Genomic DNA, 25,996 nt, shown 5'->3' on the forward strand with positions numbered 1-25,996 from the left:
AGACAAAGCAAAATTTGAACTGAAAGCAGATGGACTATACCTTTCTGGCTGCCTTCTTTCTCGAACTGATCTTCTCACAGCCGGAGTTTGTGGCTCTTCATCTTCTAATTCCTCCTTTGCTGCACAGTCTGATTCTTCCTCCTTTGGCTCAAACTCTATCTTCTCAGGTTCCTTTCGTTGGACTTCATGTTGAATAAAATATTTTACCTCTCTGAACAACACATCTCGGCTGTACACAACCTTCCGTGTGACTGGGTTCCAAAGCTTATAACCCTTTAAACCATCCTTATACCCAATAAAGATGCACTTTTCAGATTTACTATCCAACTTGGTTCATTTCTCCTTTGGAACATGTACATATGCATCACATCCAAATACCCTTAGATGTGAAAGAGAGGGTTTCTTACCAGTCCATACTTCTTGTGGAGTCTTATCCTCCAACGCTGACGAAGGTGATCTGTTGATCAGGTAACATGCAGTATCCACCGCCTCTGCCCAGAATTCCTGTCCTAACCCGGCACCACTGAGCATGCTTCTTGCCCTTTCCATCAACGTCTTGTTCATTCTTTCTGCGACTCCATTTTGCTGAGGTGTATATGGAGTAGTCTTCTGCCGTGCTATACCACACTTCTTACAAAATTCTTCAAATTCCTTGCTGCAAAATTCTCCACCATTATCTGTCCTCAGCACCTTTATCTTCTTCTCTGTCTGATTTTCCACCAGAGCCTTAAATTCTTTAAACCTGTCAAAGACTTCAGATTTCTTCTTAAGAAAATATATCCATGTATTCCTTGAGAAGTCATCTATGAATGATACATAGTACACAGACTTACCCAGTGATGGAACCTTCACAGGTCCAAACACATCACTGTGCACAAGCTCTAATATCTGTTTCGTCCTCTTACCACCAGAGGGGAAACTCACCCGATTCTGCTTCTCATATACACAATTTTCACAGAAATCAAAATCCAGAGAGTTATTATTCATACCTTTACCATGAAGTATTCGAAGGCCCTTCTCTCCAATATGTCCAAGCCTTTGATGCCACAACATGGTCTTCTCTCCAGAGACCACTAGATTCTCTACTCCATTTTCAGGAACCATAGAACTATTGCACCCATCAACAACAGTGCTACCTTGCAGCTTGTACAGAGTTCCAATCCGAACTCCCCGCATTAATATCAGTGCTCCTCGAACCATCTTGCAGGTATCTTTCTCGAACACCGTCTTTACACCCGCATCATCCAACTTGCTTACAGAAATCAGATTTCTGGCCAATGCAGGAATATGTAGAACACCCGGAAGTGTTCTAACCCTTCCACCTTGCAACTTCAACTTTACTTTTCCCCAACCAATGATTCTAGCCTTCCTATCATCTCCTAAGAATACATCACCACCATCGTATTTCTCATACTCGCAGAACCACTCTCTATGGGGAGTGAAGTGAAAGGATGCACCTGAGTCAATCAACCATGCCTCATGATCTACATGTGTACTTGAAGAAGCCAAGTACACATCCCCACCTTCATCTGAGGTGGTTTTCGCCGCTGCAGAAGGAGCATCATCAGATCCCTTTCCTTTATCAGGAGCTTTAGATTTACAATCCCTTCTGAAGTGCCCTTCCTTTCTGCATTTCCAGCACACCACCTTTGTAGGTTTTCCTGGAGATTTAGATCTCCCACTCGATGACTTATTTTTGTTTCTGTTCTGGGACCGTCCTTGTACAGACAAGGCATCACCATTCTGGTTGTCCATATTTTTCCGTCTCATCTCCTCCGTCAGCAAGGCTGAGACTATTTCATCAAACTGCAAAGCAGTTGCATTGCTACCTATTGCAATAACCAGACTATCTCACGAATCTGGTAGAGAACACAACAGACTGATGCACTTATCTTCATCTGAAATTTTAATATCAACAGATAATAACTGACTTACCACAGTATTAAACGCATTCAGATGCTCTGTCACCGAGTCTCCATCTTTCATCCTCAGGTTATACAGCTTTTTCCGCAGGAACAGTTTATTCACCAGAGACTTAGATTGGTACAAAGTCCCTAACTTGACCCACAAAGCCTTTGCCGTAGCTTCCCCTGATACATTCAGCAATACTGAATCCGAGACACACAATCGTATTGTGCTCTTTGCCTTCCGATCCAACTTCTTCCATTCTTCATCGGTCACTCCCGATGGTTTAGTACCTGAATCTACCACGATCCACTGATCTTTATCCACCAACAGATCCTCCATCTTGAGTTTCCACAACTCAAAATTCTGACCATTGAACTTCTCAATCTCTATCTTTCCACTACTCGCCATCTTCTTTCACCACCAGAATTGATCTCGCAGATCTCCCACTGAACAGGGTCTACCACAGGCCCGAGCGAAACCCCTCAGCAACAAAGGCGTCCCCTTGAAGCCAAAACAGCTCTGATACCAAATGTAGGTTTTAACCCTGTACAGAAATTACCTGCATAAGAATTCTTAAACAAAGAAAATAAACAATGCGAGAGCATAACCCATAAAACACATATGCACAGAGATTTTTCCCTGGATCCCAAAACTGGGACTACCAACTTGATTTTTCATTATGTTCCTTTCAATGTTACAATACATATTTATACATGCCGAAGCATCCAATACCATGGACCGAAAACCATCGCGTCCAATACCATGGACCAAAAACCATCGCGTCCAAAAAACATGTGCGAAAATCATGCACAAAACCATAGGTGGGTCCGCCCAACCTAACATATGGTCCAAAACCAAAATTTTCCGGGGCGCTGCCCCGGACCCCATAAAGTGGGGTTACGGGTGCCCTTCGAACCCCCTATTAACTACGTGGAAAGAATATAACACAACCCAACAGTTCTCCCTCTTTTTTGTTCTTGTAATTTATGTTTTAAACTGCCAAGTGTGATTTAATTTATAGCATCTGAATTTCTGTTTGAGTGAAAGCAGATCTACAACATGAAGTAGTTAAATTTCCTTTCCCTGCATCTGATTTTGGATTGGTTTTCCCTACCTGGTTTGAGCAGGAGAAATTACCTACACTAGTGCACGTTGGTGTGCTATTCACTTTCCCTGCATCTGATTTTGGATTGGTTTTCCCTGCCTGGTTCGAGCAGGAGAAATTACCTGCACCAGTGCACGTTGGTGTGCTATTCACTTTCTGCACGTTTTGTTTGGTTTTCCCTGCCTGGTTCAAGCAGGAGAAATCACCTGCACCAGTGCACGTTGGTGTGCTATTCACTTTCTGCACGTTCTGTTTGGTTTTCCCCGCCTGGTTTGAGTAGAAGAATTGTTCCTGCACCAATGCTAGATGGTGTGATGCAGCAAGCCTTTTTAGTTTACTTCTAATAGCTTTCTTGCTTTCATTAATATTTCATAACTTTGATAAACTCAGAAACATTCATCTTTTTGGAATGCAATTTGGCTTCATAACACTTGTAGTAATTAAGCACTGATTTCAAGAATTAAAAGTTAAAGTGTAAGAAGCTCTGATTGGGTACAAGAACCAGTTTCTTGTTACTAGATCTGAGTGCTCTGGACTTGAGAAAGTTCAAGCCCTTGCATGAAGAAAAGAACTTTTAGTACAGACATCATTTTACACCCTCTGCATAAATCGTTGTTCCTGCACTAGTGCAAGATCGATTCTTGCGAGAAGGAAATCTTTACATAAGTAGGTTTGAAGGGCCCATCTGTTGAAGACTGCTAAAGTGTCTTTGCTAAAGAAAACACACTTGCAGTAGTTAATCAATAGTCAGCTAGAGTAATTGCCCCCTTTTATTTCTGAATCTCTTTTGCAAGTACATTTCTTCTTGTTCTAGCCTTAGATTATTTTGATGATTCAAGTTGCCTTTTTCTCTATAGTTTGATTTTGCAATCTTTCCTTTAAAGAAAGTAGGAATTGATATTAGAAACATTCATACCATCTCTGGCATTGCCTGTGCTTCGTCTCTAAGTTTACGAATCCCCCGGGTTGACAATTTAAGTGTTGAGGAGTTTATTTAAGGGTAATTCTTGCACCCAACAGTTGGGACATGGTGAATGAAAAAGAAATTGACTCGTATGACAACTTGTGCATTCATTATCACTCAAGAAGATTTCTAGTGTGATTAGAGGACATATTTTCAATAAAAAAATTGCAAGAAGAGTGAGGCGCAGACCATTAAAGGATAAATTCGATAAGTATGATTCCTTCAGGAAACGATAGTCCTTGATAGAATCTACTTCACAATTCCATGACTCTATGAGAGATGGACATTCCCAACCCAAGTTTGATGTGAGAGATTTTCATGAAGATGAATGAACTGCAACAGATTCATGAATTTGGTCATAAGTAAAATCTTGAAAATTTGAGAGGTCACACCTAGAATACCAAACATTTTTTACACAGGAATTCACATCGAGTGAAACCATGCAGATAGATGGATTGTGCGAGATAAACCAAATTTTATTTAGTTTGGGGGGCTTACCAGAGTCGCGAGATCTGGACATAACCATCAATGGAAGTTGAAGTTTCTTACCTCCCTGGCAAGTCCCGAAACTTTCCAAGATTGTAGAATCATGTTTTGAAGCTTGAACTAGATCATGCATGGTTTGACGATAATTGCTATTACTGATCTCAAAACTACTCACCAAATGGAAACCATCTCTATCGCAGGTTTTATTGGATGTTTCAACTTCAACAATCATATTACTCAATTGGGGAGGCTCTTCTCATAGCATATTCAAAGATAAATGAATCGGTGAGATCTAATGAACAAGCTGATTTAAAGAGTTGTCTTCATGTAGGATAAGATATGATGAGGGATGGGAAGGGTACTCTATGATTTGATTGTTTTCAATTTCATCATGGACAACCTCACCGCCTTGTGTCAATTGAGGGGATAACTCATCGGATGAATAAACTGAAGAGCATGGAGTATCTTCGTCGCAAGAAGATGTGTTGCAAATGGTAGGACACAAGGGATAGTGAGGTGAAGAGGAAGTTTCAATATGAACATATTCTTTGACCGAACCAGATTCTAGATCTAAATCAAAATCTTCATGAGAAACTGAAAGATCATATGATGTGCTTGGGCATTCGTCACGACATATGGAAATAGAGTTATCATCATTGGAATGATCACTGCCCAAGGCTGGGGGTTGATTGAAAGAATTGATTGTATTAGATTTTCCACCGAGATTAGAAGATTGAGAATCATTCAAGAATGGAAACTCATTGTTTTGACATGGAAGATTCTGAAACAAAGAGGAAATATTGGAAGCATCTTCACCTTCCTGCTCCTCTACTTGGGTACTGTGACTGCTTTGTACCTGATCACAATTTGGGCCAACAGCTTGAGAATCAAGAGAATGTGAAGAACTAGCTGGTGAAGCAGATTGATCAATCGGGTTACAATACAAGGAGTCAGGATATGTAGATGAGAGAGGACAACAGATATTTGGACTAGATTTGAGACCAGAGTTGTGAACAGTGACATCATCTTGCAGAATGGAGGAGTGAGTCTTCACTGTAGACTTCATGAGCCATTCTGGAATTTCCTCCATTGAAGCGGAAGAAGAATGAGAAGATGGACTGGAGATTTGATTCACATATTTCCCAATTTTACAATCACTGTAAGGAGGCACCCTCATCAGGACCAGAAAAGGAGGAGGACAAAGAAAAAAAGGGGTAGTAAACTCCTCCTATGAAATTTGAGGTGCCTCATGATTCGCAAGAGTTGGAGAAGAAGGAAAATTAGGAGGTTCAAGCTCACCGTATGAAGAGACATGAACCAAGCACGCAAACTCTTGCTTCAAGAAATACTAGTTCAAATGTTTTTTAGGAATTTCACAATAGAGGTGAAGGAACTGATCAGAAAAATCCTCAATTGATTCATCAGGATTCATTCTTAAATAATTGATTCTTCCACAAACATCTTGTTAGTTATACTTATCAAAGGCTTTATGAAGCTTCCTGGCAATCTGGTCGAATGAATGGATAGAAGCAATGGGTAATGTATGACACCATTGACTAACGCCCTTCGAATGTGAGGGTGGGTAATCTAGCAATGACATATTTGGAACATATTCTGCGAGAAATAAAAAGACAAACAACTTGAAATAGATGTTCTTGAAAAGTTGATTCACCCTCACCATCGAACTTAAACTCGAACATGTTATGAATAACTTCTGCGGGGATGGTAAAATTAAGCTCTTAGAAAAAAATCACGAGATTATGATTTTGGGAACAACCATTTTAAATAAGAGATTCAACCCAGACTCAACGAGCATAGCCTGTTGTCTGGCCCTCCTTCTAGCTCCATTTTTTTTACGGTGCTAGAAATCTGCCAACTAAGGGGATCTCCCCAATATGAAGTCCCAATCAAACCTCACATCTTTTGGTGTAGGATTCTCATCCGGTATAAAGGCCCAATTGCCAAATCCTTAAATATTTGCCTTGGCTCTAGCTGCCAGCATAAGAGAGTGGTATAATGGTATCTTCGAAAAGCACGGTGAGTGTGCCTGGTGAGTATGCAATGCAACTATGTTTGGGTTTTCTTACTACAAAAGGGGGGGGGAAAGTGAGCCTCTAAGTGAGAGGTAATAGTACTACCCAGGAAGAGACACACATGAACGAGAAATACCTATCCAACATCTAGCAGAATAGTCCACAACGGATGTGACAGTCGTTACAACTAATGAACAAAGGAAGATATGTCTAACATCCAGTGAAGTAGTCCACAACGGATGTGACATTCATTATATTGATAAGAAAACAAAGGTCTGTCTAGTATCCCACAGAATAGTACATAAGAATGAGACAACAATAACAACCATTACAACACATTTCCAATAAGATAAGCACTAAAATAACAGAAATAGTTCAACTATCTTAGTACATGTGAAAGAAAACATGAAATACAAACGTTCACAGAATAGTGTTACAAACATTCATAAGTCATGTGTGAAGAACGCGTCAGCCTTAAAAGGCTTATATTATTAAGAAAAAGTTCCAAGACACATTTTTACATTGTACATCGCTAGCCCCAGTAGTGGGACATTGGAGCCACTCCTTACTCCTCAAAGAACTAGTTGGTCTCTCTAATGCCTTGCGGGAGGAGCCAAGGTGAAAATTCCTTTGCTCATACAATGAGAGCGTATATATACCCAAGGGGTGATGCTTACCCTTTGTGACTCTTTGACTACCATCATGACTGTTCAACTTCCTTTGACTTTTCAACTTATATGACTCTTCATATTCAAGTGTGTCCATTGGACTTCCACTTTATAATACATTTGATTTGCAATAGACATGGCCCATGGTGATGTGGCATATGACAACTCATGACGTGACTTAACATGAAACTACTGAGATGGATTGTCTTGATGATGTGGCAATGTCAAGCGCTAGTGTTGTTGAGTGATAGATGTGTTCTTGGATGTGCTTTCTCTTTTCCTCCACATAGCTTGATGATGTAGGGTCTTCAATGATATTCGGTCTTGGAAGATGGTTGCACACTTGTGTTCCTTTTGCTTGCTCTTGGTAGGTTCATTAGTACATTCGGCTACAAGTGAATCTTTAGGCATTCTTCCTCTTTCTTCTCTTTCATCATCTCGTCATGATTGGATAGTGTACATGTTCCTTCAATTCACTCATGATGGGACGATATTAATCAGAAAACTCCCTAGTCTAAGATGATGCATTTTTATCCATGAACTGAGCCCGGGACAAGTGACAAGATGGAAGAAAGGGCCTGGTAATTGGGCATCATACAGTTCTAGGTGATAGGGAGAAAGCTTGATCACTGAGATTGCGCAGAGTCCAAATCAAGCTTGTTTGAGGAACTTTTCAGCATAGTCCTCACTGGGGAGAAAACTTGCACAGTGGCCACTTGGAGTCAAAATTGCATAGTTCAATCTAGCCGTGGTTGATGTGGTATGAGGCCATGAGGGACGCGTTCTGCACAATTTTCAAAGGCAAGGAGGACTGGGTAGTAGAGAGGCTTGGAGAAAAAATCCGCGCAGTTCCTGAGGGCAGTGAGCTCCGACTAAGGGAGGGCACTAGGCGACACCTCATTGTTGCGAGCGAGAGATATCAGGCCGGAAAGTTTGGGTCTAGAGATAAATTAGTATATCTCCATACCATGGGTCAGATGACGAAATCAGGAACAGAGACTCATCCAAAATTGATGGTTCTGATGTTGAATCAATGGTATTCAAGGGAAGGTTACAAAGAAGCTCGACGAAAACTAGAGATTTATTTGATTTGGATTTGATGAATTACAAATCAAAATTCCTGCAAAATGACGATCCATTTTGAGTATTTGCCCCACAGAAATTGACATGACATAATATATGTGATAGGGTTGCAATCCGAAATGATAGTAGTCTTTTGGAGCAAGATATAGTGGCGAAATCTCTGTACGGATTGAACAACAACCACAACTAGCTTTTCGATGTAAGAGTACTTAACTTCTGTATCATTGAGATTGCAACTCAAATAATATATTGAATGTTCAATCCCATCTTCTTCTTGGACTAAAACCATTCCAATGGTTGTATCTGCAGCGACGAGATACAGGAAGTAGTCGTTTTGATAATTCGGGGAATACATTAATGAGGCTCTAATCAAGGTATCTTTAAGAGCATCAAAGGAAGCTTGTGCAACCTGATCCTAATGGAAGGGTATCCCCTTTTTCAAAAGACGAGTAAATCCTTTAGCCATTTTAGCATAATTGGGAATGAACCTCCTCAGAAAGTTAGCCTTCCCTTGGAGTCTTTGTAACTGTAATAGATTTGAAGGTGGAGGCAAGTCAAGAATTGCCTGAACCTTAAGTGGGTCGAGTCAAATTCCCTCTTTAGACACTACGAAACCAAGCAAACGACCAAAACCAACACAAAACACACATTTGTGTGTATTGAGTTGTATTTTGTAGTGTTGGCACCGTAAAAATATAGCTCTCAAATGTTGTGGGTGATCAGTCTGCTTTTGTGAATGAGTAGATAAATCATCAAGGTATGGTTGAACAATATGTTTGATGTCATGGAAGGCATAGTTCATTACCCTCTGAAAATTTGCCCCTGCGTTCTTCAAACCAAAAGGGAGTTTCTTGTAAGCAAATGTGCCCCATGGACAAATAAAAGCAGTTTTAGATTGGTCCTCTGGGCGGATATTGATTTGATTATAGCCAGAAAAGCCATCCATAAATGAGAATATTTCACATCTGGCACATTCATCAATAATCTAGTCGATAAAGGGAGCGGGATAATTGTCTTTTGGACAAGCCTGATTATCATCTCTATAATCGACGCACACTCATATTGTCCCTTGTTTCTTCATGATAGGAAAAATATTGGAAACCCAATCAGTAAGAGGAACATGGTAAATGAAACCAGCATGCAAAATTTTTTCAACTTCTGTTTTAATGGCAGCAACCTTCTTTGGATGAACAAGACGGAGGCATTGTCGCACTGGTTTGACATCAGGATACATTTTAATTTCATGTTCAACTATACTAAAGTCAATTCCTGGCATCTCCTCATATGACCATGAAAATATATCTTGGAATTCATGAAAGAGAGCACGGTAAATATCAAGTTCTGATGGAGAACAAGATTTTCCAACATGAATGTTTTCTACAATGTTATGTTTGGTCGAAATATTGATAGAAATAGTTTCTTCGATATTTGAAAAGTTTAGCTTAGAATCTATTGTATCTATGAAAATAGAATTCGAAATGAAATCGACAACTAAAGGGTGGTTAAGTTCATTTGAAAAATCTTCTATGTGATCTGGAAGATGGGAACCATGATGATAATCTTCCCATGGTTCTTCTTCCATCATCATTGATAGGATGATTCCTTCATTAGTAGAAAATATATGTGAAAAGGGATCGGAGGAAGTACCATATTCTAATGACTGATCTACCCACACAATTGGAGAAGATGGATTTGGGTTTGCCACACAAGATAAAAATATTGATTGCTATGCAAGCTCAATAGGGCTTAGCGGCATGATTTCATTATTACTATCAACTTCAGAAATAATGGTAATCTCCCTTAAGTTAGATGAAGTGGAAGATATCATGTTGCAAGTCTCGACTTTTGCCACTTCCGCCATGTTTGATGGTCGTGGTAGTGAAAAAGTACCCATTAGGGAAGAATCCTTGAAGAGACCTACACCAATGTTTTGAAGAGATAGAGGCGGTCCATTAACTAACAAAATGCTTCCAGTAGCCTGTGAACTAGAGACGAAGAAGGCGAGTTGGTCAATAACTGTGATTCCACCCTTATGACAATTGTACGAAAGTATGTCGAAACCATAGCAGTCAGGGCATAAGTCTTCGTAGCAAAATGTTGTGGTCAAGGGGTCCATCAACAACCTCAACTTCAATATTTATTGTTTTTCCTCCTAGTTTGATTTGCATATTACTCAAGGTTCCACAAGGCGTATATGTGCGACCGTCAAAATCTTTTAACGTTGTTGGTGAACGTGACAAAGGCAGTGAGCAAAGAGTTTTCTACCAATTCATAGACATAATACAAGTAGATGCCCCCTCATCAATAATGGTTCGGTTAATAAGTTTATTCAAGGCATTTACTTGAATCAGGAATGCTAATTGTGCTGGTAACTGTGGCGTATAACCCACATGGTTGAAAACCACAAGATTGGAATCAATTGGATCGATTCCACCAATTGCTAACATCAAAGCCTACTTTTGGGAGGGACAATTCTAAAGCACCTCAAGCATCGACATAGCAGAACGTGACTGAGCCAAATCTTCTACTATGTTATAGTTTTGTGCATCTCGAGCTCGAGGGTTAAATGTTGATTTAATTACAACTCCCTTAGGTGGTTTTATTGTTAACTCTGGTACAGTAGGTGGTGGAGTAGGATCAGATGAAGTCAAAGTCGAAGGATTAGGTTGATCAGCCTAGTTATTCGACGACGACGGTTGATTTGTATAATCTTTACTTCATGTTAACACCAAAATATCACTTTTCCGCTTAGATGTGGATAGCATAAGCACTTGGGAAGTGGAAGCATGGTCTGTAGCAACCATATGTGTCTCCGGGTTCGGAAAAGGATCAGTCAACACTATAGATGTATTAGAAGTCTTCAAAAGCTTTGAGACTTCGGAGCGATGAGGACAATCTCGCGTATAGTGCTCATAGTTACAGATTAAACATGGGTAACGAGGTCCGAAGGAGAGGAATCAGATGATTTATCTTTAGGGGGATTATTTTGTTTCTTCTTGTTTTCCCCTTATTCTTGCTTCCTGATTGCTTTTCATTCTTGCCTTTGTCAGATGACATGGCATTGATTTCGGAAGCAAGAGTGTTATCAGATGCATTTGAAGTTTGATTGGAAATGGCAAGTGTTTGACCAGATGGTCTACCTGTCGTTTGTGTGCTTGAAGAACCAATCACACGTCACCAGCATGAGAGTCCTTACTCGATGGTGGTGGAGGAACAGTGAAAGTTGGTTGGGGTGCATTCAAGATCTTGTCATAGAGCATGCCAGACTATGTATAAATCAAGTCCAAATATTGGGCACGAGCAATTACTTGCTCTTCAGTGACAACTCCACCTTTCGCCACATCCTCGGTGATAGATGGCAACAAGGATTTTATAAACCACTTAGCTAAAATATGATCAGGAACATAAGTTTTAACCATTCGATGACGACGACACCACTCATGAATATGATCAGAGATATGAGTAGCAGTAGTATGTTTAAAGTTGGTTAATAGTTCTGTTCTAGTTTCATATTGTATGGGTAACTAGAAGTGGGTTAAAAACGTGGTAGCCAAGGTTGTAAAGTTATCAAAAGAAGCTCGTGGTAACTCAATGTACCACTTCGCAGCCGGACTAGTAAGCATTCTCTAGAAAAGACGTAGTCTAACATAATCATCATTCAAGGAGTTTGATGAACACCATAAATGAAAAGTCATGACATGGTTGGACGGGTCTTCTCCAGGGTTTCCATTGAATTTCGAAATATCGGAAGGTAACTTATGAGGAATCACTGGCCACCAAGGAGCTTAAAGAATTGGTTCATTAGTGAACCGATTTAGATCTGGTAACTCAAGTGTCACAAAGAAAGGCAACTGTCTATTGAGGTTAGGTTAAGAATATCCAGGGTAAGATGGGATTGCCTAGGAAATAGGCCTTTACATACTAGCATAAAGCATTTGCTTTTGGTAACCTTGATAAGGGTAAGTTTGTTGAGAAAATCTGGTGTAAGGTTGTTGTTGAGCACCAGGATACATTTACTGTTGTCCAAACCTAGCATAGGCTTGTTGACTAGGACCTGGGTAAACTTGTTGTTGACCAAACCCAGCATAGGCTTGCCGACCAAGTCTAGGATGAGGTTGGTATTGCGGGAATTGTTACTGTTGATATTGGGGCTACCAAGACTATTGAAGCAACTGTTATTGTTGTTGATACAATGGTTGTTGATTTAATGATTTTTTCCCACCAATGTAAGCTTGACTAGATTGTGAATACAGTAAACCAGTGTAAGTCTGAGTCATTCCAGTAAAAGGTAAACTTGCCTGAGGTTGTTGGACTCTAGGCACAAGTGGTTGTTGTAAAACTGCTTGAGAAGGCTGACTCTGTACACCTGAAACTTGGGGGTCTGAGGTTGAAGGACTAGCTTGCATAGGTTGAGATACAACAATATGAGCTTGTGACAGTGGAAAAGCTGTAACAACAGGCGTTGTAGGTATGGATGAGATAGATTGCATAGGTTGTGATGGATACACAAGCCTAGGTTGAAAGGACATTTTTTGCTTCCACTGACAGGCAATCATTCCAAGCTGACCTAAAGACGACGACATACCGACATAATTTCCCCCCAGAAAATGGAGGATAAGGAGATTGTGTATATTGCTCTCTGGATGGGTGTAGTCCAATCACTACAAAAAAACCAGCGATTAGCGTCCCTTTTTACTTCTTTTTTTGCATCTAGAGCCCATTTTTGGTGCTATTTGCATCCATTTATCAAATATGGTGCAAAACTTGACACAAAATTTGCATCAAGTTTTGCACCAAATCTTACACCAAGTTTAGCACCAAGTATTGCAATAGGTTTTGCACCACGTTTTGCACCAAATTTTATGCCAAGTTTTGTGTCATCCTTTACACCAGGTTTTGTTCCAGGTTTTGCATCAAGTTTGGCACCTAATTTTGTTTGACATACTTTTGCATCCTCATTTGCATCCACTTTTTGCACCTACACTTGCATCAACTTTTGCATCGACTTTCGCATCCTTTTTTGCATCCTTTTTTAAATCATTTTTTGCATCCATTTGTGCATCCCTTTTGCGCCAAGTTTTACATCGTGTTTTGTGTCTAGTTTTGCATAAAATTTTGCATCTACTTTTGTTGCATCCACTTTGCCCTCTTGTTTGGCATCCATATTTACATCCTCTTTTGCATCTATTATTGTACCCACTATTGCATCTAATATTTTTGTGCCACAATTAGCGCCTAGTTTGGCACCTCCTTTTGCACCCACTTTTGATTATAATTTTGCATCCACGTTTGCATCCTCATTTGCGTCTAGGTTTTCATCAACTACTACATCTATTTTTGCATCCCTTTTTGTATCCAATTTTGGACCGGGATTTGCATCGGGTTTTGTGTCTCGTTTTGCATCTACTTTTGCATCGACTTCTATTGCATCCACTTTTGCACACAATTTTGCATCCACTGTTGCACCCATTTTAAATTTCACTTTTTGCATCCCTTTTTACATCTTCATTTGCATCATACTTTGATTCTTTTTTTGCATCTATCATTACATCCACTTTTGTTATGCCACAATTTGCACCATGTTTTGCACTCACTGTTGTATCCACGTTTGCTTCCAATTTTGCATCCATGTTCACATCCTCTTTTGCATCAAATATTGCATCTATTTTTGCATCCACTTTTATGTCAGGTTTATGCATTGGGTTTTGCATCTTGTTTTGTATCTACTTTTGCATCTACTTACATTATATCCATTTTTTGCATCCAATTTTGTTTTGCCTGTTGCATCAATGTTTGCTTCCACTTTTACATCCATTTTTGCATCTTATTTTGCATATTTTTTGTCTATTGTTACATCCACTTTTGTTGCACCATATCTTGCGCCTACCATTGCAACCACATTTGCTTCCACGTTTGCATCCCCTATTGCATCCACTTTTGTTTCATCCATTTTTGCATATACTTTTGTTTCCATTGTTGCATCCACATTTGTTTCACCACAATTTGTGCCAAGTTTTACACCTACCATTAGACCCATGTTTGCTTCCACTTTTGCCTTCATGTTTGCATCCAAGTTTGCATTGACAACTGCATCTACTTTTGCATCCACTTTCGTGTCAGGTTTTTCATGTTGTTGTGCATCTACTTATGTTGTATCCACTTTTCATCCAATTTTACTTCTATTGTTGCCCCCATTTCTATGTTCGCTTTTGCATCCCTTTTCCAACACTCATCATATTTTCTGCATTGATGATATTCCTTATGGCATTGACAATTATGAACAATTGATGACAATGTCAATAATATTGACAATGATGAAAATGAAGATGATGGCGATGACATGAATTGTGATTATGATGATAAAGACGATAGAGGTTACAATGACAATGATGATGATGGCAATGATTATGATGATGACGATGCTAATGACGTTGGCGAATCTTCCCAATTTTAGATGTTGTCATTGTCATAATCATAAGCATTATCTTTGGTGTCATGATCATCATTTTCATCTAGGTCATCATCAAAAACAATAATGGCATGAATGATGATGATGCATGATTACAACAATGTCGATAGAAATTACATTAATGATGATGATGGGGATGATAAAAATGACAATGACGATGATAATGGTGGTGATGATGATCATCATCGATCATCTGTCAAAAATAGAGTTGTTATTTCTCTTACGTATATCAATGTTTCCTAAACAACCCTTTTCTAGCACTGATCACATTTTTTGGGTTGATGATATTTCTTACAACATCTACAATTATGAACAATTGCAAACAATGTCCATAATGATGATGATGATGGCATGAATGGTGATTATGATGATAATGTAATGATGGCAATAACAATGACAAGGATGATGGTGATGATGATGACAATGATTATGATAATGAGAATGACCTTACAATCTTATGGATTCGTGAACAATTACTAGTTTCAATACCATCTTCTGGATACGTATTACTATCATACTTTTTAAATTTTCTGCCTCTCTTGAGGTATCTTACTATAATGGTGTTGTCAACACTAGAAACATATCTTGTTGTAATGGTGGTTCTAATGTTAGCACTAGCAAAGTTTAGTAGGGAGGATGCTACTACAAGAGGAATTCCTTCTAAGTGACTATGGCATTCAAAATGAGGCTTTATGGGCTGCTTGTTAACACATGTTCTCATGCTCATATAAAATTAATGTGAAAAGTTGCTTTAATTGGTTCCCATGCATAATTGATATTGATAGTGGGGTGGTATAAAATTGTAATAGGCATATCCGTTAGTTAGTTATGATGGGTCAACAACATTGAAACCATCCAAGTGACATTTCACCTTGGAACAATCGTCGCTCGTGCGAAAACACGAAGTTTGTGTAAATGAAAGTTGTGATTGTAGTGGAATTAAAACCATCGAGAAATATCAAAGAAGACGCTGCCTACCAGTTTTGAAAGACAACCAAGGCATTGAACAACTATTTGCGTTAGGATGTAGTGAGGGAATCGAAGGAAATTTGGCAGCCCTAAGTTTCCTTTACTATTGCCAATCACACATTCAATAGTAACCATAAAAGGTAGCCACATATAAACAGAACCTCGAGGTGTTGACAGTCAGAATCTATTGTAATAGCTTTGACATATATATAGTTTTGTGTTTAGATGAGAATGAAGTGGGCTTCATCCAGGGTTCGGCTCAATCCTCGTCCATTCCATGCAGTGGTGTTTAATTCGCCAAGCAAGAGAATATTACGTGAGTGTTCAGAGTTAAATCAACAGAAATCAAGGACGTGTGATTGTCAAATTATTGCTCCTCCCTTATGATTGAGCGCTTGATGCGATGGTCATTATCCTTGGGTGATATTTTTATTCCCCATTTTCTATGAAAAAGTAGCGTTTTTCTGTTCGATTATGATAGGATTGGATGAACGCCGGTTTGGGTGGATGTAGACCCATGTTTTTTTGTGGTGATCTTCAAATGTCTTGAGGATAAGAAAAAAATCCTTGACCAAGGTCCATGGTTTTGGGGATGAGTTGGTCTTCTAGTGAAGCCATGGTTTCCCAACTTCAATCCTCTCACTATGTTGCCGATGACTACTCTAGTATGGGTAAGATTCCCAGTTTTCCCATTCACTTTACCCATCTAGATCTCTTAGAAAAAGTGGGCAATTTTATTGGAAGATTCGTCAAAGTAGACAGGGAAAGACTTTTGAAAGGCATTTTCACCTATGTTTGCATATGTGTTTAGGTAGATCCCAATGAAGTTTTGCGAGATAAAATTGAGCTCAAGTGGATGGGAATTGTGTATTCCCAACCCCTGGACTATGAAAATACAACTTTTCGATATAGGAATTACCAACAAGATAGACACCTTCAAACTGTCTGTCCCTTTCCAATAGGGGCTTCCTCCTTACAGTCATCTAAGAACTCTAGCTGCAGTTGGAGGGATCTTAAGGAAAGAGAGGGATCCAAAATGTAACACCCCTCCCTTGTGTGTCAAACTTTGCAAACCTAAGCTGAGAAAAGCTAGGTATGATGTGTAATATAAAAAGTAAATACATTATTAATAAATTAATCACTTGGAAAAGCGAGACACCAAGAGATGAGATTCTTGCCAAATCACATTGGTGAATGGGAAAGGATAATTCTTTCATGGTAAAGCTTCTCGATTTAATTCTAGATAAGTTGGATGGATTGGAGATAAATATCCATTGAGAAAAACATAAAAGTTGTGCGGGAGAGAAAGGCAATCTTCTATGAGGAAAATCCTCATGGGAGAGAAAGGTGAGCTTTTATGAGATAAGCCTACGCAAATGGATAAAAAGATCCATAAAAGCGAGACACCGCTAATGGAAACCATATCATGAAATAAGGTATTAAATACCCATTGCATAGATCAATTGGAGGCGGTTGATCCATGGCAAGAACCTCGACTCGATGGTGAACTGAAGAGTCATTTCTAGGTTGGGTAGCGATGCTCTGTTTTCCAAGTGTCATTCTCTCTTTTGATCTAGTTTGACTCACTTGCGTGGATTGTTCTGTATGTTGGTTTCTTACCCTCTATGTTATAAATTCCTTAGCATATGAGAGAATTTTCTTGAGTTTTAAATGCACTGCATGTGGCGTTAATGAGATGATTTTATGGATGCTCGCATATGAACAATCATGGTTTGCAATCGCATAAACATTGCCCCAGAATCGATCCACGAGCCACCAGATCTCTCTCTGCACGACTTCCAACAGTTCATCTGCGTTTCTTCGTGGTCAAAACGATTTCAGAAAAGGTATTTTTCTGCAAGAGAGTGCTAAAATTGCAAAGTGCCATTATTTTCTTGTCGCCGTCATGAATCCTCTACGCCTTGTCCTAATGAAATTATTTAGAGTTCTTGATTGGAAAAATTTGCCATATTTCAACTTTCTGGAAATATTTCATTAAATAAGCTACCGTATTATCTAAAATAAATCTGAAGAAAGAGGCCGTGCTCAAAACAATGTTTTAAGCAGCAAATTTCACAAGGGTTATTTCTGGTTCAGTTATTCTGAGCTTTCAATGGAAAATTTTGACTCTATTTTGGCTTACAGGCAAGATTTCATAAACTAACGCTCTCTATAAATGGACTAGACAAGGTTGTGCTCAAAATTTTGTTTAAAAAATGGCAGAGTTTGGGAAGAAGTTCTTTAAGTTAATGGATCAGCATACAAATGCATTTCGAGTGGTTTGATTGAATGATTTATGTCTCAGTTCCGCACATTTAAAAGTTTTGGAGAATGGGAATTGATAATTCTGGTATTTGATGGTGTTCTATTCAAATTACACAGAAGAAGATAGAAAGCTAGGGCTCACAACCCCTACCTAAGAAATTCTGGTATTTGATGGTGTTCCCCCGACCAACCAATTGTTAGGCTCACAACCCGGCTAGGCAAGGTCAAGTTTAGGAACAACCTAGCTAGGCGAACTGAGAGAGTACCGTAGTTAAGCGTTGCAGGGTCAAAGAGAGAAGGTGAAGGGTTGGATGCCTCACCGATCAATGGGCTAAAGTAGGGGTTGGGTGCTTTTTCAAGCCCCCCCCCGCTTCTTATTCACCAGTGTCGTGTCGAGAGCAAGGAACATTCTGGCAAATTCAATATTAAGCATCAATCTACGATGAAACAGGGGATTCCTCTATAATCGGCTATGGGCTTATCTAGAAGGGCACCTCCTGGCCTTATGACTGGCATCTACACCTCCTTCCTTCCATATGCTAAGGTCAATGGTGAAGTGGGTCTAATCTCTTGCTATGGAACTTCATGCATGGACAAGGAATCAATATCTACCTACTATGCCAAGGGGACTATTAGAAGGGTACTAAATAGGACTAAAGACTATTGGCTATTGGAATGGCTAAGTTATACTAGATCTAGATCTTTATCTCGGTAGAGAAGAGAGTAAAGAAGTGAAACGTAGAGATGCGAGTATCATATGTCTAGACGAGTATAATATGTATAGAGCTCGAAGAGAATGAAATTCTCTGAGAGCTAGCCATGGCTCAAAGAGCCTCTTTTTAGTTGTTGAATTTAGTGTCGACTACTTTCTCCTTTCCCTTATTTCCTCTCTCTTATTCTTTTTTCTTTTCTCCTTTCTCTTATTCCCCTGTCCTTTCCCCCCTCTCCCTACCCGTACCCCACCCTCGCCCGGACGACCCTCAAGCGTGCCTTCCCCTATCCTCGCCCTATGATCGCTTACCGCTTATCTTTTTTCTTGAACTCGTACCTTTGATGGCTCCTCCGGAGAGCGTTCCGTTCTCCTGCGGTGCCGCCCCTTACCTCTTTCAGAGTAAGATAGACTTCTTTCTTCAAACAAGTAACAGTTGTTCGAAAAAAAAGAACAACCAACAACACCCAAAGTACTCATACCGACTTTCTCTCCTACCGAACCGAAGCAAAGCGTAGGTAACCGACTTTCTTTCTCTCGATACGACAACTGAAGCGAAGCATAGGTAACCGACTTTCTTTCTCTCCTACCAAAGGTAACTACCAAAGGTAGGCATTCATCTACCGAAGGGAGGACGACAGTAACTGACTTTCTTTCTCTCGATACGACAACACAACTACCAAAGGTAGGCATTCTTTCCGGCATCTTTCCAACTCTTTCTCTTACCTGTCTTTCCAAAGGAAGGAAGGGGGGTGTGGGGGGAAGGAAGGATCAGCTTCCTTCCCACCACCAATGAAGGAAGGGGGTTGTAAGGAAAATATTATTAGTGCCAAATGAAAATTTATGTTAGGGATGCTTTCACATAGTTAGTTTTGTAATTATTATAAACATCACATACATAACAACCACAAATAAAAAAAGTATGTAATATATAAGAACAAAACTAATGAAGTTGTTAGTACTAGAATGAGGCATATACTATCACATGAATCTTAGATATACTTAGTGTGAAACACCATGACATCAATGTCTGAGCAAATTGTAAATGTGCAACAAGGGCTCAATAGGGGGCTAATATTTATTTGATAGTCACGTTCTTGGCTTTGTTGCTTCATTTGAAGGAAGGAGGACACTATTGAATTATTTCAATTACATGGTTCACACCTTCCAAGTATTAGTTAACTTGCCTAAAAAGGTTCCTAACACAAGTGATCAATGCAAATATCACCCATAGGCTACTTTTGTTCACAAAACTTAACTCTCCCACTTTATTTTTGTAAAGACCCACTAATTCAAGTGTAGCCATGGTAGTTGATGCACAACCTCATGTGCACCAAAAAACATCCCATAACCAACCTCCTCGAACCAAGCTTACCCTTCCACTCCTAACACCAAAATGTGCAACACTTATCATAGGGTCCAAGGGGTATTGTCCTTGGTGGCCTCTCATCACTATTGATAACTAGGGTTGAAATGTCACACCCCATGCTTGTGAAACATCTACATCATTTGGCACATTGAATTCCATCCATGCGCACCAAGTTCTAATATGCATGCATGCTTATCCTATATCTGCTTATATTTAGGAATGCCAACCATGACATAACCATTACAATATCTTTCTTCTTATTCTTCTTCTTCTTATTACTATAGAAAAAAAGGACCCTTTTGTTATTCACGAGGAAGAAAAAAAGCACAAACATTGACAAAAAGATTGTAACTTCTGTCATTACAATGGGTTGCCAGAAGACAAGGCATCACGACCCAGAAGAAGAGAAAAAGAAGTTGTTGTAAAACCAGGGTTTTACAATTTTTTTTTCTTCTGCAAATTATAAGACTGACTAGAAATGACAATAGCATGCAACCAAAAATTGTAGAAAGTGTATTATACAACCACGAAGAGGGCCCTACTATGAGAAAAATGAAGACAGTGACTAGAAATGACATTAGCCTGTAACCAAAAATTCCCGAAAGTGTATTATACAACCATGAAGAGGCCCCTGTCAAGAGAAAAAGAAAGACATTGTATTTGAGGCTAATTGAAAGCTGAATGTAGACTCACTTGAAATTTATAGTAAGCTAGTTGATAACTAATTGAAAATTTGACTTAAAGCTGATCCATATTAGTATATGGGCATCGAATGAGAACTTTGAACTGGGTTGCCAACTAATTCATCATAATATATGTAACCTGTCTCCAGACAAATAATTCTTTTTTAGAGAGAATCTACAGTTGTATTTAGCTCCCTATGGATGTGATGGAAATTGATTTCCTAGAAGTGGTTCTTTAACTCCACAATTTTGCTTTTCCAGGAGGATAAACTTATAACTTCCAACTATGCTTTACTGTCATTTTTTTTTGGCTCCATTACAATATTTGTATGTCAACAACATGGCACACTACAACCAAGAAGATGAACAATTACATCATTAAGAGTTACAAAACCATCTTGCCATCGAATAACCAACATTAATTAAACAACCATTTAACAACATAATAGCAATTACACTATCTATCTATATATATATATATATATATATATATATATATATATATATCACATTACACGTATAAATACCGCATTTCAATAGAAGTTAGATGAATTGCGCTAGTCCCAAAGTTTTGCTTTGACTTGAAATTAAACTCTTCTTCACTTTGTGATTTTTGTGTTATCCACTAGCATAGACCCATCTTAAATATAGATATAATATGAGCGGAGAGGGATCCAATTTCTTCATTGGCAATTATTTTTTATGAGCAAACATTATTTAAATGTTTTGTATTTTTTGTTTTTTAATTTTTTTTTTTTAATTTATTTTGGCCGACACTAGCAAAATTTCAACTTTGATGATGGACAAACATCGCTGTAACCATACTAGGCTGTAGAGTGAGCTTGGCATATTCATATTATTTTCATCCTCAACATTGAGGATTGTGTAAAGCTCAGTGGAAGATGCCCCTTGGAATGATGGACAAACATGGTTGTAACCATACTAGGCTGTAGAGTGAGCTTGGCATATTCATATTATTTTCATCCTCAACATCGAGGATTGTGTAAAGCTCAGTGGAAGATGCCCCTTAGAATAGTTTTGATGCCCCCAAAATGACTTCCATTCTCAACCCCTCCCCATGACATTTGAACTTAAGACCTCGTAACAACTAAACCCCATACAAACCAACTACCCTACAACTTATCATGGATCAACCACAACAATACTTATTATAATAATTTAAAACCAATATTTCATATTACTTTTCCATATTTATCTCATTTACAAACCCCTCAACCCCATCCCATTATTATTACAATAAACACAATAATATATCACCGAGGAAAAAGTTCAAATTTGCGAAAACAAAAAACGCACAACAACCTCTGGTCCCAACATGACAACATGAATGAAGTAGGCCTCTCATGTTGGAGATGATTTAGGGGTTATTCCATGGCCTTCTCTCCCTTTGAAACCCCCCAACCATCCCTGTAATAATTTATTATATTATCTTTAACGATGCTACTTTTACTCTCAATCTTTAACAGCTACCGGCCTTCCCTCTTCAAAACCCTTATATAGAGTGTTTTCTCTCCATCGACCTCAAAAACCCTTATATAGAGTGTTTTCTCTCCGTCGACCTCTTTGCCCTTTGCCTTCGAAGCATTTTTGCACAGTTAAATCCTTTGTCCAAAATCCTCAGGGTTTCGCATTCGTGTCTGATATTGGGCGAGTTTCTGGCATATTTTGGATCCATCGATTTCATTCAAGCCCTCCCTCTGTGCACTATCTGGTATTGGGATGGCTGGAACTCAGGAGGATCCTGTTCTTACACGGGCAGTAGATGACAATTCGAGAGAGAACGAGGATGATGCCGGAAAGGAAGAGGACACTAGAGCTCAGGTTGCACCCATTGTTAAGCTTGAGGAGGTTACTGTCACCACAGGCGAAGAAGAGGAGGATGTCCTTCTTGACATGTAAATTTCTTAATCCATGGCTATTTCATGATTTTGTTTTGAAAGTTGTTTTCATGGCCTCTTCGGTGGCCCTTTTCCTGTGCACATAAATGGGACCTTTTCTATAAGGAAGATGCATTTGGGCAGTTATTTACTTCTAATTTTTCTCCTTTTTAGTAAGATCTGTTTTTATCAGGTTCTCGATGTTTTGTTCGCCTGTTGATGATGATCAGAAACAAGATCCAAAGCCTAATTAATGGAAACAAGATCTTCCACAAACAGGCTACTGCACAATGTAAAACAACACGTGGAGCGACATTTGTCCCTAATCATGGGCTTATGTTGCTAGTTCAATGAAACCAACATCACCAGTAATCCTTACAAGAGCACATTCCATCCTTGAAATAATGAAAACGGTTTGCATCTCTCATGTAAATTTCTCGCATAGCAATCTTGGAGATGAGCTTGGTAACACTATGGCAGTTGCCACAGATGCGCAGGTTTTTTGTAATCCAAAGTGGGGTTCCAGGGTTGTGCTTATTAGCCCAAAAGCAAGGGCCAGCTTCTCACTGTGAGTAGACAACATACTTTCCTTCACCTCCTCCTCCACATCATGTAGTACAAAATTTGTATCTGGAACATACCCCACTGCCTCCATCTTCCTTTCCAAAGTCTCCAGCATCTCATAAATTTCCTCTGATTGAGGGTGTGATATGTCTCCCATGACAAATGCATGAACCCTATTATTTACCTCAGTACAGCTGTAACCTGGAGTCTTTTTAACCGCTCTGTCCTTCATCATTGTTCTTACCCTTGCTACATCTTCCCATCTGCCAGCTGCAGCATAGATGTTTGCCAGCAGTACATAACATCCAGCATTTTTAGGTTCTAACTCGAAAAGTTGCTCTGCTGCATATTGCCCCAGCTCAATATTGCAGTGAACTCTGCATGCTCCAAGCAAAGCACCCCACACACTCGCACCTGGTTCTAAAGGCATGGTTTTAATCAAGTCCCATGCGTCATGTAGATGCCCAGCTCGGCCAAGGAGATCAACCATGCATGCATAATGCACTACCCTGGGAACAATGCAATAATATTGAACCATAGAATTGAAATATTGTCTGCCCTCAAGCACCAGGCCTGAATGGCTGCATGCAGACAAAAGAGAAACAAAGGTGATGTGGTTTGGCAGTATGCCCGTCATCTGCATTTGGTGAAAAAGAGAAATTGCCTCCTCACCAAGACCATGCATTCCATAGGCAGCAATCATTGCACTCCATGATACCACATTTTTTTCAAACATCTGGTCAAACAACTGGTGTGCAACCTCTAAAATGCCGCAGTTGGCATATGTGTCAATTAGGGCTGTGACTATAACAAGATTAGAGTTAAATCCACCTTTAATTATATAACCATGAATCAACTTACATTGTTTCTGCGATGCTAAATGCGCACATGCCAGGAGCACACTTACCAAAGTGACTGAGTTAGGTTTCACGTCTGCCAGTTGCATCTGATGAAATAGGGCTAAGGCATCAATATTGGGGAAATATACCAGCTTTAAGGCTCATTTTACCACAGTAATTCAAGAGCAGATTTGTAATCAATGACATGAGTGAGCAGTGAACTGATACAAGCACATTTACCACAGTAATCTAGGACAAATTGTTACCATGAATAGTATGTTATCAAGAGTGTAATCACCACAATTAGTCAGTGATGTAATGATGAATTTCCAGCAGTGAAAGGGCCAGAAGTTTGGTACATGACTGAGTTGAAGTAAACAGTTCTGAAGGGTAAAAAGTCCTGACTTATGGGCCAAGTTCTGTTTTTTGAGAGACCAAGTTTATATCCGCATCAAGGCTTTATTTACTCCTGGCTGAGCGTACTCTTATTGAAGGGTCCAAGTTTGAGTTTTCTCTTTGGTGTGAGGGACATATTACAGATTTGGAGGCTGCCTTGAAAACAAACAGGCCGTGATACCTCTGCCTGGGTGTGAGAGCTGATATCATCCTCTTACCTGAGCGTACATCTCCCTTATCAGTGCCAAACTATCTCAGATTTACTGGAGGAGTTCTGGACGTGTTGTGGAAGAGAAAGACAGAGATTAGGAGGGTTTTCTTCCAATTTATACTCTGGAATTTTGCAAACAATATAAGACTGTTCACTGCCTTAAGAATTCACTGTGTATTTCAGGTTCTCTTTACCTCTTTTATTTTGTCTGTATGGCTGAATTAAATGTAAGGTCTGTGTCTTCTTAAATCTGATATCAGTCTCTTTCCTATCAGTTTTTATTGTAATTCTGGCCTAATATGTATATCAAAACAACATGTAGAATATCCTTTATTCAGAAAAGGGATCACTGCTACACCATAAGAAGAGCCACCATTCTATCAATATATTTCCCACTGATATGGACCAGGTTCCTCTTTGAGTCTTTCATTTCTGTGCACTGTACTCTTGCTCAATTAAGTACGTAATGTCACTATTCTGATGATATACATTTTTGAGTAATTTACATTGGGGTAAATGTGGTTTATATGGCTGTAATATCTTCATTTCAGCGAGTAAGTTGTGTTGGGTCCTGTGAAACATTGTACCTGAGCTGGAATGTGTTGACGAATATTAATTTGGTGCACTGAACTTGTTTAAAATGACTATGTGATGCTAATATTCTTGCTAATATACATTCTGGCCCATAACTAATTTCTATCATCTCTTAAGGAGGCCACTTCATTAAAAAGGGGAATTTGTATGTTCGTGGAATTTGTATGAGAACCAATTGGGTAGTCTCACATGCAACTGCACTTAACTGGAGAATCACCTCCCATGCATTCATCTTGGCCTCCCCATAAGCTGAAATAGTAACTCCAATGGATATGGCCAACATATTGGCCTCGGGCTCACCTTTATAAGCTTCTTTCTTCAGGGAAACCACAATCAAATACACAGCAATGGGAATTAGAGGTTTCAGCATTTGAAATAATGATACTGAGAGGAAAACATAGGCAGAATTTGAAAACCAGAGACCCAAAGAATACACTTATCAATACTATGGGTTCAACGAGCTTGAAGACTCTTACAATAGCAACAGCCAGTGTTGAGTAGAAGCCCATGTGAATCATGGTGGGACTGATCACACTAAAGTTGTCAAGCAATGGCAACTCCAATGGATATGGCTAACATATTGGCCATGGCCTCACCTTTATAAGATTCTTTCTTCAGGGGAACTGCAATCGAATGCATATCAAATGGGCACAAGAGCTTTCAACATTTGAAATATCGATACTTTGAGAGACATGCACCAAGGGCTGCATCATTTAGGATTTGTACTCAGTTTAGGTGTCATATTCAAGGGGAAGTTGTTATGCTTTCCACCACTTCATAGAT

The 25,996-nt window shown here is 39.3% G+C and overlaps 1 pseudogene; it reads right to left on the minus strand.

Annotated features, from left to right (window-relative positions):
• Positions 1–23,033: 23,033 nt before the first annotated feature.
• Positions 23,034–24,119, minus strand: LOC149202656 (putative pentatricopeptide repeat-containing protein At3g49142 pseudogene; annotated as a pseudogene).
• Positions 24,120–25,996: the final 1,877 nt, after the last annotated feature.

Source organism: Pinus tabuliformis, chromosome 2_1 (assembly GCF_031772625.1).
Source record: "Pinus tabuliformis cultivar Carrire ecotype Pingquan chromosome 2_1, CPIR1, whole genome shotgun sequence".
Classification (NCBI taxonomy): Eukaryota; Viridiplantae; Streptophyta; class Pinopsida; order Pinales; family Pinaceae; genus Pinus; species Pinus tabuliformis.